Below are 9,591 nucleotides of genomic sequence, written 5' to 3' on the forward strand. Positions count from 1 at the left end.
CAGCACATCACAGGAATATTTTGGGCTGAATGTATCTCCAATGCACACTCAACAACACAGTCCTTTCAATCACATGGGCGTTCAGGTGCCCGTTGTTCTCTGTAATACCAGTAGTCTCCCATTTGAGCCCTAACCGGATGTACCTGGGGACCAGGAAATAAATTGGGGACCTGGGTTTGATTCTGGTGTGGGCCTCATCAACTGGGAGAATGCTTCATCAGTTGGGTAACCCCAAATCAACTGGGTTCCAGGTTCCATCATGCGCCACTGTTATTTTTAATTGTTTTATTTATGGTGTACATTTATCACTTGCTTTTTTTAATGCGTTTTACATCGATTGGTTTGGGTGCGGGATTCAGGTGGATGTGTTTAGTATTTTTCTTACTTTTTTTAGTATTTGTCCATTGCTGTTTTTATAGTACTTCACATATTGTTGTTAGTGTTTTTTATTATTTCTGGATTCTGTGAGCTACCGACTTTCATAGCTACCTTTCTTTTTATACCATTGGAGGGCAAGATGTCCCAGAATGCATGGAGTATATTGTTAAGGACTACACAAAACACACAAGTCCTCAGCTTGCAGAGGCATTTGCGCAGGCCTCCCATATTGCACACTGAAACAATCTTCACTTTTTGATGAATCACGTACCCTCCAGCGCTCCAGCTTGTCCAAAAATACTGATCACTTGATACTTCCCCGGGGCCACCCATTCACACCGGACTGAGTGCTGAGTGTTGGGACCATCATACGAACTCGGTGCCGCAGTAGATTGGGGACCTGGGTGTCGAACTAGTATGCGCCTCATCAATTGGGCAATACCTGAGATATTTATTTATTACTGTGATGAGTTGTCTGCTTTTCTTTGGAGGAATGTGTATGAACTTCAGTATTTGTTGTTACTTTTTTATCATGTTGTTGGATTCAGCTCCTTCTGTGTTATACCACTGCACCTACTGTTATTAGTGTGTTTCTTATTTCTTGCTTTAGAAGCTACAGACCTCAACAGCTGCATTATAGCTTTAACCACTAGGGGGCTGTATGTTCCAGAATGCATGGAGCATAATGATAGGTATAACACACAGCACAGCTTGCAGAGGCATTCTCCATTTCTTTATGGGACCTTACTCATAGCACCGCCTTCCTCAAAACCTCTTTTCAGCAGAAAGCTGCCTACCCTTGCTAACTCCCCTCCACCACCGGTTCATGCCTAACTGAGTGCCGACTGCTGAGGGCTGCAGTACAGGTATTGACCCATCAGGGGTCATGGTAGGGTCTTAGCACCGCAGGGGAGAGTGTGATCAATTTCCCTGAAGGTGAACTCCTGAGGTAGCATGGGCACACTTCAAACAGAAATCAATGAAGTCATTGGCATGATAGAACTTCTGCTGGAGTGCCAAGGGCACGTGCCAGGCTTAAAAGCAAGGGAAACACGTTGCTGCTAGTTCATTTCTTTTTATATATATTTATTTATTCGAGTTTTTTATGAAACGACATTAAACTCTCAGACGCCATGTCATACTGGGCATTCAAGTTACAGTATATCAAATGCAATAAGGCTTACATAACGTACAAGTTGTGGCAGTGACAAATCTCGCCTATCAACAGGTCCTGGCAAGATGTGTAGGGGGCGGGGGTCCCCCTCTTCTCGGCAACAGGTGAATTCCAGCTGTCTCGCTTATGTTTAGCAAGCACGAGTATATATTCGTCCACAAAAGAAACAAAATGCAAATGTAACTATCTCCCAACATCGCCTGCAGACATAACCCTAAGTCTGATAGTGCAGTTACCGTCCAGCGCGGGACTCAGAGGGGAGCTTTCAATGATCCATGGTGGCTTCTCGTCTGACGCTCGACTGATGTTTAGCAGAACAGTTTCACAGTGCATCCTGACGGCCTGCGGATTGTGCATGGTCATCCCATTGCACATGGTGTCATGTATTACGCTCCGTTTTTCACCGCCTCTCTAGGGGCCTCATCACAGGTTTGGCGGTAGCCATGCCCTTCATAAGGGCATGGCTGCCTCCAAAACCGGGTCCGAGTCCGGGTTCCCTGAATGGGGAATTACCGGGCCATTCCGAGTTTGGAGGGCCTGGTTATTCCTCCCTCAGGGAACCCGGGCCCAGACCTTCCCCATTCCAATGGGAATGGGAGCGGGAGCTAACAACGGGCCGATTACGACCAGCCCGTTGTTAGCTCCCTGGTCCCCTCGCAGGACCCGGTAATGACGCCTGGTTTTACCAGGCGTCATTACCGGGTCCCACGAGGGGTCCTCGTAATATTGCCGAATGGAGTTAACGGGCCCGCCACCATTAACAGAGCCCGTTAACCCATTCCGCAATTCTCGTAATGAGGCCCAAGATCTTTAAGCCAAGTTAGAGGGCCCGGACCCGGCTGGAAATTCCATTCCAGTGCAATGCGTCTAATTGCCAGCGCTGGCCCCAAGTTTAAAATCCTACCTGTTGGCGTCCTTAAGGATGTCTGAGATCAAAGGCCCAGCAGATACGTTAGAGGGCTTGGCGGGGCCTGGGTTAGTTCCAGTTTCACTAGCCAATTACTGATTTTCTCCCAGTAGTGGGAGATCTTCAGGCATGACCACAACTTGTGCGTCAAATCGGCGTTCACTGTCAGGCTCTTGGGTAAGCAATGTGTGGTGTCAGGGAACATTCGTGCCAGTTTCAAGGGGGTAAAATGCTGATTTCTCAACACTATTCAGTGTCTTCAAGGTAGAGCCCAGGTCCCTCTCCCATAATTCCTTGATCTTCAATTCCGTCTGGGAAGCTCTGTCAATTAGCACCTCATCTAATAGCGATATCCTCTTTTCTCTGTCATTACACCCATTAAGTGTTGTGGGGCAGTTACACTAGCAATTCTGTGTCGTGTTTCTTGGCTCGCTCAACTAGCGCAATACAAGTTAGAAACTACCCCACTGGGATCTCCTGGATACTTCTTAATTCTGCACAAGGCATCTCTCTGCAAATATATCACCCAGATCACCAGACCATGTGTTTCCCTGTGTGATCATAAGTATTGTAATAAAAGAAGGGGCAGATCAGGTCAAGCGCCTAGTGGAGTGTCCAAAGCGTAGGGAATCCCCAATCACATTTGGACACGTGTCCTTTTCCAGATTCGGATGCCCGTCTTGATGAAGGAAGCGATTGCTCTATTTGTCTCTTCCATCCACAGTGCTTCCGTCATTGTGTGTGGTACGATCGAGCTACCCAGAAGTCTTGTTTCGGAGTTCACATTATACAAAAGCCACATCGTCACATATTGTAGTTGCACAGCAATATAATCAAAGTCTGGCACCCTTAAAAAGCCCTGAGCTGTGGGTCTACGGAGCGTCTGTACGACTATCCTGTGTCATTTGTGGCCCACAACAGTTTTATGAGATTGCTGTCTGAGGTGGCAAATAATTGTAGTGGGATTGAAAGTAATAGGTTATTCCAAAACTCAATTGAGGCATGCTTTATGCCTGTCGATACTCGAGGAAGGTACCTGGGCACCATCTCTATTTCTGGGCAAAAAAGTTTGATAGTTGGGTTCAGTTATTGTGGTTTAGGCGAAAAACACAAGATTTGGCCCAGTTGATAAATAATCCAGAGAGTTGCTGAAGCTCTCAAATATCTCTAAAACATATGCAAGAGACGTTTCCAGGGTATTCAATTAGAGCAGAACATTGTGTACAGAGAGACAAGATGATGCTCTCGGCCAATCATTGTACCTAATCGTCGAAATGTTGCCTAAGCAAACTAGTCAACAGTTTCCTCGTCAAGGCAAACAATATGGGGGAGAGCGGGTATCCCACTCTCATTCCGCATCCCTGTCTCATTCTGCATTGAACCCCCCCAAGCTTCCTAAATCATCTTACCCATTGGTGCTCTATCCGTGGGAATAACCTGATCCATTTCAGGAGGGTATCTTCTACCCTATAGGGTTTAAGTGAGGTAAACATCCATTCCCACCATACCATATGGAAAGCTTTAATAGCGTCTAGAGACACAATCACGTGGCCATTGTCACATTTTAGTGTTTTTAGTGGTAATTACCAATGGTATATAAAGCGTTATAGAAATGCACAATAACAATTATGTGGTGAATTCCACCAATGCTTGTGAACTCTTTCTCTCATGGATGAATTCCGCCTGGTCCGGGTGAATGAGGTCAGGCAAGAGTGGTCTAAGTTTATTGGCGATGACTGTGCTAAGTTCCTTAGTGTCAGTGTGAAGCATGGATAACGGTTGGTACAAACCTTTATCCCGGGATTTCCTCCCAGGTGTCAGGATAGGTAAAATCAAGGCTTCTCGCATGGTTGTGCTGCTCGTTCATTTCTGAACACGGTATTTGATGAGATCCGGTGGTACCCATGTCTCGAAACAGAGAGCCACTCATTCCACAACAAGAGGCAGCCCATGCCATGCCAACTTGCTTTTGCCGTAATATTTAGCCCAATGATGGGAGGCCCAAGGCTTTCCAGTAAATAGAAAATCCATTAAATGGCAAAAGAGCCTCTGACCCAAAGGTAAAATAAAATGAATGACTAAAGCGGAGAACAAGGTCCTATTCAGAGGCCCAGGAAAGTTGTAAACGACCGAATTACTTTTCCAATTGTTAATGCAATTGAAGGGGATTGCAAGTGGATGGGGGTACAGTACTGCCTGCTTCCCATTATAGCCCTTCCCATTATAAATGTCTTATTCCATCTGAATTGGCATCGGAAGGGTTTGGACTACTATGGGGCAGCAGTACAGTAGTCTGCGTACTTCCGATTAAAGCCACAGTTCTTTCGTTACAAGTGCCTCACACATTGCCTGTTGGCTTTGGGCAGGCTTGATACTCGACAGTTGTATTCTTTCCATTTGTGAGAGCCTGTGACATTAACAGTCTGCATGTTTCTTTCTCTGGTGCCAACACTGCTGCCAATGCTGGACATCGTCCTGGATAAGCCACTGCCACTGGATGACACCATGGAGCGGGGGAAAGCTCAGGGACCCAACCAACCTGACTGTGACATCACTGTCGAGTGGCAAAAGGAGCAGGGGTCTGAACACTCATCGCGGGGATGCAGTGGAGGTAGAAAAAAAGTGGACCAGGCAGATGTTGCTGGTGGACGTTTGAGCACCCACAAAATAGCCTGGGTCCTGCAGGGCATCATGCAAACCCTGCGTTACTTGATGTAGACCATATACTTTAAACTGCGCACCCAGAAGTGGCATTTGCACCTCTTACTGAGGTGAAAAAGGACCATGTGGCAACAGTAGACTTGCAAGAGATAATCGACACGCAGCCGAGTCTGAAGAGACCATGCCCGTGACCCTAGCAGTCCATACATGCTGCAGCCAGCCGTCGAGGGATTGCCAGCTCTGCCACTCCATTACCAAGCATCCCTATAGAGCCAATTGCTCCTCTACAGACTGCTCACGTCTGGCCCCCATGTCACACCATCTGTCGATTGATTAGCCGCCCAGTAGTGTGCCCTCGTCCCTACAATCTCTGGTCATGCGTAGTCCTCTCCCTGCCGCATGGCTCCAAGGAGGAAGTGCATGCATGTTTCCCAGCCTGACTACCCATTTCATACCATTACCCGTGAGGATGAGGAGGGCATTATTAGCATCTGCAAATACCCCCCATGTAGAGCGGTCCACATTGTGTGTACAAACCGATATCAAGGATGGCATAAGAGAGTCAAGATAGATGGCTTGGTCATCAAGACATTCCTTCCTTTTATTCTGAGGACCACTGTTCTGACCTTTGTGCACACAGACTACACACCCCGCATATAAAGGACAGGGATACTGCATGCTTGTGAAGGCTCAGTCACCACACCTGGCTAGCTTTGTGTTCCCTAACTCCTCCCCTCTTTAGTGAGGCAGGTTTCCCTCATCGGCCAACCCCGAATGACTCTCCTGGAGCCCAGAAATACAGCCTCCCGGTCGAACCCACCCGTGTTCATACAGACCCTTTTCAGACTGTATACTTTTACTACTGTACATTTATTCATCCATATCGACAATAACTGCAGGTATCGTTATCTGCAAGTAAAGAACACAATATCCAAACACGTACTTTCTGCCTTTGCGTGGGGGTGGAGCGGGTGGACCTGCACGGAAAAGAAAAGAAGGGCAAGCCAAGTGACATTATTTAACTGGATCGGAATATGCCAGCTAAGGTTTGTTATGTGTTTCGCCACCTCTAAGGGTATTACACACATCTACAGTCTTATTACAGACATAGAGGACTAGCTCCTATTCCGACATCTGTGCACAACAGAACACATAGAGGGCCCGGTTTGGGGAATATTTGCATGGTTCAACGTGACTCTGCACTGCTGAAAAGTGACTTTGCGCTGCCGACACAAACCCTGCTTCATGGAGCTGTGCAAAGTGCATTTCTGGAGTCCAAAATGACTTTGCACTGCACAAATACACTTTGCACAGTTCCGTGAATCAGGGGTTGTGTCAGAAGAGCAATGTCCCCTTAAACCGTGCAGGAATTCCATGAATCGGGCCCAGAGTCTTTAGTAGCCACAAACACATGACGTTACTAGTGCGCAGGATACTGGTATACAGTATGCATATCGAAGTACAGAATCCATGCGTGAGCTTGTCTGAACTGTGTCCCTCTCACCACTCCATCACCTAATACTCTATAGTGCAAACAGTACAAACACATCTCCCATTGGTGGTGTAGATGGACAAACAAAAGTGCTCAGTGCACACCACATGCAGGCTTTGGAATTCCATACAATTCGCAGATTAGCAATGGATGGTGTAGCTGCAGGATCAAGGGGGACACTGCATTAGTGCCGGGATTTGCTGTAATACATTGTAACAGAAAGGTTGTTTAATATATGGTTTTGCTGAATGGCTGGATGTCAGAGCTGGCTGATGCAATGAATGTGTGTTGTAATTAATTATACTAAAGGGTTATAATCTGCTGTGCATGCACAGCCATGTGTACAGAAATATTACTTTACTGCTCACAAACACAGGCCGTGCATACTGGGTAACCAGAAATAGCTTACTGAAATAGTGAACATGCACACCTATAGAAGGCGCAAAGAGCCAAAAGACCAGACTTTTTCAGGAGGCTAACACGGGACACCGTGCACCATCAACAGGTACCTGAAGTCTTTATTAATGGTATCCAGTGATTATAACAAAAACAAAACAGAGAGGGAGTGTTTAAGAAACGCAAAATAGTGTTAAAAACACCCATTTAAAAAAAATATATATATGCTGGGGGGTAAGGGTATTAAACGAGGGGAGAGGGGATTGAGATGGGCTTAAACCAGGGGTGTACAACTGATTTTGTCATAGGGCCGAATGTACCTTACATGCTGCCTATAGTGGGCCGAAAAGTAAATGTGGGAGTGGCAGGAAGTGGGAGGCGGGAGGCGGGCGGGAGGCCTTTTCAACCCCCAATTTTTATTAAACCCATGGAAAAAGACTACCTTTGCAGTGATCATTTTCTTAATGGACAGTCTTCTCGCCCAAGTGTCTTTTCAAGCAGCCAATAAAACCATTTTGCTCCACAACCATGGCTGGCTCCCCATCAGTGGTCACGCCTACTAGAGAATCCAATGGCAAATTTAAATAATCAATGACTTTTTGAAAGGCATTACACATTTCAGCACCAGTAGTGCTGCCATGCAAAGATACCCAGGAAGCCAGTTCCTGAAATACTTTGCATTCGTTATTGACACCACAAATGAAAATTAAGAGTTGGGCTGTGTCACTTGCATCTGTGCTCTCATCAAGGGCAGCTGAAAAGAATTTGATATCCTTACAATGCATTTTCAGTTGGCTGCAACAATTGTCAGCCATGTCTACAATACGCCGCTGTATACTCATCCGTAAAAGCATCTTTTTTTTCTTTACACACTGCCTCGCAAATCTCCATCAGGCAGTCTTTTACGAAATCCCCATCTGTGAAAGGCCGTGCTGATCTTGCAATAAGCTGTGCAACCTTATAACTCGCAAAGGTGGCACATTCAGATTCTTTCTTTTTATTCTGCGCAAAAACACCCTGTTGCCTAGTCAGCTGTGTTTTAGCTCCCCAACTTTGTTAATTCTCATTTCCCCCCAGCAAATCCTTATATTGTGAATGTTTCGTTTCACAATGGCGGCAGATGTTATATTCCTTGGGAACTGCTATGCACTCAAGACAAATGAGACACAAGTACACATTAGGTTTGGACTCAAAAAGTTACGGTGCTCCTGGTCAATCTTTCTTTTTTTAACAGCTCTGGACATTGGCAGGGACATCTTTGGAGCACAAACAGTGATGCAATGCACCCTGGGGCCTGTATACTGAGATGGAGTACCAACGATAAAGGGCAGGTTCAGTGGTCCTTCAGGAAGATATGAATTCCACTGTTATGCTTCTACTACGACTGTCTTAGTCTAGAGCATATACAAATTATATTCTTTTTAGAAAAGCCTTGAAGCGACACAAGAACAAGATCCGATAAAGAACATAGCCTTGCTGTCATACCTTTTCATGCACTTATTAATGGATAATTCCTTCTAGAATAGTGGGCCACATAGTATATCAAACTGCTATGTTTGGGATTAAGGTGGTGAATGCAGGGATTGCCTGGCCCTACTAAAGTAACCAATTGAAATTGCGGCAGAGCTGCGCCGTACAAATCCCACCTTTGAAACAAACATTGACCTGGAGCACAAAATGTGGAAACCAGCACAAATGCACTGTTGGAAGCCTCAACTTTCTAGAACAGTCATTTTTGCAAAACTACAACTGCTATAAGATGTACATGCCCTGGAAAGGTAGTGCTCAATATAGGAGGGCAGTTGTGGGACAGTGTGGAGCAGTACTACCGCACCCTTCTGTGTTAATGCTTCAAACCTACCTAGACAGTGTTCTTTCTATAGGGGTGGGTATTTGTAGTTCTTTCCATTTGGTTATTGCATTTGGTCTGTTTAATTAAAGTATGTATATTGTATTGACCCTTGATTGGACATTCTGTTATTTTGGACTGCTATACTTTGCTGTCTGGGTTGGCCACACCCTTGGGAGTATAGCCTTCTTTGGGTCAGGTTTCAACAAAAGGCAAAGGTGGTACATCTCTTAACTTTGCCTGTTTTGGCTTTGTGTTGTGCAAAGAGCCACACAGAGAATCCAAGCTACTGTAGTGTCACAAGAAACAGTGTTAACCTGGTCGGGAGTCTGAAGACTACGTTTGTTCCCAGTTTGTGGGCTGTCTGCATGAAGGTAGATCCGGGCACTTTCTTGATCTTTCCCCTGTCTGCTGCCTTGTCTATCTGGAATTGGGAGATTATATGGCAACATTACAAAAAATATCCCAAGTGACCAGTGGAGAAAACAAGAAAAGTACTGAGTATGCTGCATAAAACGACTACAACATTTCTGAGAAATGGCATTGGCAGTGACCCATAAGAGGGGGGGGGGCATATGGTGCACCTGCTTAACACCCTGTGGAATGTTGCCTGTAAGCAGTAAAAATATAAAGTTCTGCATTTGCCTTTCTGCCCCAGAACCCACAGTAAAAGGCAGGAGGCGCATGGGGGAGAGGAATTTAAGATGACCAATTTCTATGGTTTCTACTGGATC

Source organism: Ambystoma mexicanum, chromosome 1p, assembly GCF_040938575.1.
Source record: "Ambystoma mexicanum isolate Mex_15411 chromosome 1p, UKY_AmexF1_1, whole genome shotgun sequence".
In the NCBI taxonomy this organism is placed as follows: domain Eukaryota; kingdom Metazoa; phylum Chordata; class Amphibia; order Caudata; family Ambystomatidae; genus Ambystoma; species Ambystoma mexicanum.